Genomic DNA, 6,000 nt, shown 5'->3' on the forward strand with positions numbered 1-6,000 from the left:
GTTCGTAGTTTGCGCACCGTCTACCGATAAACTACTACCGTGGGTATACCCCAAGGTAGACTGCCGACCAGCTTTCGTCGACAGTGGCGCGCCAGGTAGGGGGTGTGCGTACAACTTCTCCGACGAACAAGATGGTCACAATTCCAGCTTTCACGGCCGTGCTTGAAGGCCTCACGTTCACCATCGGCCAGATCACGTGGACGACGCGTGGTGGTGGTCTCACGACCACGGTTTCGGAAGGAACCCAGATCCAATCTGGGATGGCGTCAGCTCCGACCACTCGGATGACGGCATCGAGCGCCCGACCACCGATCCCGCTCTACAAGGGGAAGAAGATCGACTGCTCGGACCTTCTCCAAGCACTTGATCGTGCTGATTCCAAGCTACTTGAAGCTTCTCAACTAATAGATGGGATCTCGCGCCAGCCTACCAAGCCGCTCTAGCGGATTCTTTCAACTCCCACCGGCCAACTCGTGTTGTTACACACGAACGGCTGGAGACGTCTCTGACGATAACCTCAACTCCCTGAGGACGATCTGTCAAGATCGAGGCCAACCCGGAGGAAGATTATCCTTGCGGTCTGAACAACTCGGCCTCTCTCTACTCGAGACATGTCCGATCCCTCTTTAACAATGCTGGTTGGTTGCCAAAAGGGAGCGGTCGACCAGCTCGTCATTACGTCAACATGGTGACGATCCAAGAGCTACGGGACGGCCAGGCTTCCAGCACAAATTCAAGCACTGGTTCCGTCCCCACTGAAGTCATAAATTCCGAGGACGAGGACTACGACTTGGATTTGCCGTCACATCCTCTGGGCTTCCCTCGCTTCCCAGTTTTCCCACCTCGGCGAGGAGACATCGTTTTCAACGTCAGCGCCGACGAGCCGGTCGTTGACGGAGAAATAGACGAGCAGAGGCAGCTCCGCGAGCAGCGTAACGCCGATCGCGCCCGACGACGCGCGGACGAGGAACGTCAAATCCCGCCGCATAACCTCAGCGACGTTTTTGACATGGTCGGAGATCAGCAAGTCTATAAAACGCCGAGCGCCAATGTGGCCGTTGCCATGGCCAATTTATATCGGCTCCCTGATACTCCCGAGTGCCAGGGCGTCCGAACCAGCGTTCGAGCACACCTGATCGCCGCGATGGGGCAAACAGCCACTCTGCTCAAAAGAGTCCAAGGCGTCTCTTATACAGAGGCCACCTCTGACCAGACTCACCGCAACCGGACCTCACCGCAGCCCAGCAGGCACCACCGCAGCCGTTCCCCCGACGATCATCGGAAAGATTCACGACGTGACGATGGCACTCGGGACGCTGGCGGTCACCGCGAGCAGAATCGCAGGCGTGGTCAAGAAGTAAACCAGTACAGGGATCTTCGATACAACATCCCTCCCAAAGACGCCCGGGACCGCATCAACAGGCGCGCCACGGAAAGGGCAGTTCACGAAAACTTGCGTCGTATCGAATACGACGCAACGCACGGCCCCCCGGGCCTGAAGCAATTCTCTTCACACCTCCGCCAGGTCATGTGGCCTCACAATTTCAAGCTCGAGAAACTCAAAAAATTAGACGGCAAGGAAAACCCAGAGAACTGGATCACTCTTTATGAGATCGTGGTCCGATCAGCAGCTAGAGACGAGCATGTCATGGCCAACTACTTTCCGATAGTCCTCGACCAAGCTGGTCACCAATGGCTTCTAGGCCTGCCCGAGGACTCTTTCGACTCCTGGGAAGAACTACGCCAAGCTTTTATCGACAACTTCATCGCCACCTGTGAGCAGCCTGGGAACAAGTACGACCTCGAAAGGATACGAGATAGGAAAAATGAGCCTCTGCGCGACTACATCCGACGATTCTCGGATATGCGCCTAAAGATCCCGAAGATTTCCCATGACGAGGCTATATCTGCTTTCATCAAGGGGCTGCGCTTCCACGAAGTACTAAGGAACAAGCTATTGCGCAAAAGGCCAACAACGATGACAGAGCTCCTCGCCACGGCCAAAAATTACGCTGACGCTGATGACGCAGAAAAACTCATCCGAGATGACACGAGAGGTCCCGACCAGCCTTCTTGGTGTGAAGATAGTCGCGGCCGCTTCGACAACAGGAACCAGGACGATCCCTCCAAGAAAAACGGGAAACAAGATGGGCGCGATCACGAAGACGAGGACGAAGACTAGGATAGGGACCCACGACACCAGTATGTCAGTCCTACTGACGTGGTCCATTCCATCTTCGGAGGCAAGGTCTCCATCGAGTCTAAACGAGAAAGAAAGCTCCTAAAGAGAGCCTGCCTCAACATAGACAACACTGATGGTCTGATCGCCGATCCAAAATTTCCTCCGTGGTCGCACAGGGAAATCTCCTTCAGCAGGAAGGATCAGTGGGCCGCTATCCCGGAACCGGGTCGTTTCCCTCTAATCTTGGACCCTTGCATTAACAGCATCAGATTCGAGCGTGTGCTCGTGGACGGAGGAAGCTCCATTGACATCCTCTTCCGCAACAGCTTGCCCGCTCTCAAGATATCTCCGGCACAATTAAAACCCTACGACGCTCAATTTTGGGGAGTCTTGCCAGGCCAGAGTTCAGTGCCCCTCGGACAGATAACATTGCCTGTCCAGTTTGGCACGCCCGACCACTTTCGAACAGAGTTCGTCAATTTTGTGGTCGCCGACTTCGATGGGACCTACCACGCTATATTGGGACGACCATCGCTGACAAAGTTCATGGCAGTCTCGCATTACTCATACCTGGTCCTCAAAATGCCTACGGAGAAGGGTGTCCTGACCGTCAGAGGCAATGTCTACACTGCATATACTTGCAAGGAAGAGAGCTTCAAGATCTCCGAAGCAATCGATCTCTCAATCCGGATGGAAGAAACAGCAACCCAAGCAGCACAGCTACCTCCCGACCAGCTCTGACTACCCGAGCAGGAGACCGCCAGGAAGAATTCAAAATCCAAGGAGCATAAAGAAGTACAACTGGTCGACGGCAGCCCCGAGAAGACGGCCCTCATCGGGGCCAATCTGGACCCCAAATAGGAAGACGCGCTCGTCAGGTTTCTAAGGGACAACGTGAGCGTTTTCGCATGGAAACCCGCAGACATGCCCGGCGTCCCACGAAACCTGATCGAGCACTCCTTAAATGTCTCGAAGACCGCAAGACCAATCAAGCAAAAGCTGCGACGGTTCGCTCGTGACAAAAAGGAGGCTATTAGGACAGAAATAACATGGCTTCTAGCAGCCGGATTCATAAAAGAAGTGTATCATCCCGATTGGCTTGCCAATCCGGTTCTTGTACGCAAAAAGAATAATGAATGGAGAATGTGCGTTGATTACACTGATCTCCATAAACACTGTCTTAAAGATCCTTTTGGTCTCCCTCGGATGCGAACTCCTTTCTTTTCTAGACTCCTACTCTGGTTATCACCAGATCTCGCTAAAGGAGGACGATCAGATAAAAACGTCTTTCATTACTCCTTTCGGCGCATACTGCTACACGACCATGTCATTCGGACTCAAAAACACCGGAGCCACCTATCAAAGGGCCATCCAGCAATGCCTCCACGACGAGATTCGTGATGACCTCATCGAGGCCTATGTAGACGACATCGTCGTCAAAACAAGGGATGCAAGCACCCTAATCGACAACTTAGACCGAACCTTTAAGGCGCTAAACAGGTACAAGTGGAAGCTTAACCCCAAAAAGTGCATCTTTGGTGTCCCTTCTGGTCTACTACTCGGCAACGTCGTCAGCCACGACGGCATACGGCCGAATCCTTCAAAAGTAAAAGCAGTACTTGACATGCGACCACCTAAGAATGTTAAGGATATTCAGAAGCTCACCGGATGTATGGCCGCTCTCAGCCGCTTCATCTCAAGACTAGGGGAAAAAGGCCTCCCCTTCTTCAAACTCTTGAAGCCATCAGAAAAGTTTTTCTGGTCAGAGGAGGCCGACGCCGCGTTTACCCAGCTTAAGACCTTCCTCACTTCACCGCCTGTTCTTACAGTGCCTCAGCCCAATGAAGACCTACTCCTTTACATTGCGGCAACCGACAGGGTTGTTTCCACGGCAATAGTGGTCGAGCGAGACGAGCCGGGACATGTCTACAAGGTCTAAAGACCCGTTTACTTCATAAGCGAAGTTCTAAACGAGTCCAAGGCCAGATATCCACAAATACAGAAGCTCATATACGCCATCCTGATAACGTCGAGAAAGCTAAAGCACTACTTCGACGGCCATCGAGTCTTGGTAACCACCAGTTTCCCTCTAGGGGATATTCTGCGCAATAAAGACGCTAATGGCAGAATCGTAAAATGGGCAATGGAATTATGCCCATTCTCCCTGGAATTTCAGAGCCGCACCACAGTCAAGTCTCAGGCCCTGGTCGATTTCATTGCAGAATGGACGGATCTCAACGAACCTCCCGTTCCCGACGTCTCCGACCACTGGTCGATGTTCTTCGACGGGTCTTTGAATATCAACGGCGCCGGCGCGGGGATTCTTTTCGTGTCGCCTAACAAGGACAAACTGCGTTACGTCCTTAGGATCCTTTTTTCGGCATCAAACAATGTCGCCGAGTACGAAGCATGCCTGCACGGCATCCGACTAGCCGTTGAGTTGGGAGTCAAACGCCTCTATGTCTATGGCGACTCCGCTTTGGTTATCAACCAGCTCAACAAGGAATGGGACGCAACCCACGAAAAGATGGATCTCTACTGCAAAGAAATTCTCAAGTGGGAAACCAACTTCTACGGCATAGAATACATCCACGTGGTCCGGGATAAGAACCAAGCATCAGATGCGTTGGCAAGATTAGGGTCATCTCGGGCCCAGATCCCGCGGGGTGTTTTCGTCCAGGACATCCAAGAGCCAAGCGTGGGCTCCGGCCTGGTCGAAAAGCAACCTACGGAAGCAATGCTCATAGACGATGCCACTCCGACAAGCAGTGGCCGTGATTGGCGCACCCCGTTCATCAAATATATATCGGACGGGTCAGGCTTTCAGGACAAAACAGAGAACGAGCGCCTCATCCAACGATCGAAGAATTACATACTGGTGGACGGCAAACTTATGCAAAAAAATGCAAGTTCTGAAGTGCTGCTCAAATGCATATCCCAGGATGATGGCATCAAGCTCCTAGACGACATACACGCCGGATCCTGCGGCAATCATGCGGCCTCCAGAACGCTGGTCGGGAATGCTTTCCGAGAAGGTTTTTATTGGCCAACCGCGGTCAACGACGTAGAAAAACTGGGCCGACACTGTGAGGGATGTCAGTTCTTCGCTAAAAGGACCCACGTACCTGCTCATGAGATTCAAACTATCCCGTCGTCCTGGCCTTTCGCCTGCTGGGGGCTCGACATGATCGAGCCATTTAAACCGGCCCCTGGTAACTTCAAGTTCATCTTCGTATTAATCGACAAGTTTTCAAAGTGGATTGAATACATGCCACTGGTCAAAGCAACCTCCGAGAAGGCCGTGGAGTTCCTCAATCAAATCATACACAGATTCGGGATCCCAAATAGTACAATCACCGACCTGGGTACTCAGTTCACTAGCACCACATTTTGGGACTTCTGCGATGACAGAGGCATAGTCATAAAATACGTGTCAGTAGCTCACCCACGGGCAAATGGCCAAGTTGAACGTGCAAACAGAATGATCATCGATGCCCTAAAGAAAAGGTTGTACACTGAGAATGACAGAGCACCTGGTCGATGGATGAAAGAGCTGCCGGCCGTGGTCTGGGGCCTCCAAACACAGGCTAGTCAGAACACCGGGGTGTCACCCTACTTCATGGTTTACGGCACCGAGGCAGTGCTGCCATCTGACATAACCTTCGGATCTCCAAGGATTGAAAACTTCGACCAGTCAACGGCCGACAACACCAGGGAACTCAAAATCAACTGCATGGAAGAAAAGCGTCTACATTCGTGCCTTCGAACAGCAAAGTATCTTGCGGCAATCAGATGATACCACAACAGGAACGTTAAGG

This window comes from Sorghum bicolor, chromosome 4, assembly GCF_000003195.3.
Source record: "Sorghum bicolor cultivar BTx623 chromosome 4, Sorghum_bicolor_NCBIv3, whole genome shotgun sequence".
In the NCBI taxonomy this organism is placed as follows: Eukaryota; Viridiplantae; Streptophyta; class Magnoliopsida; order Poales; family Poaceae; genus Sorghum; species Sorghum bicolor.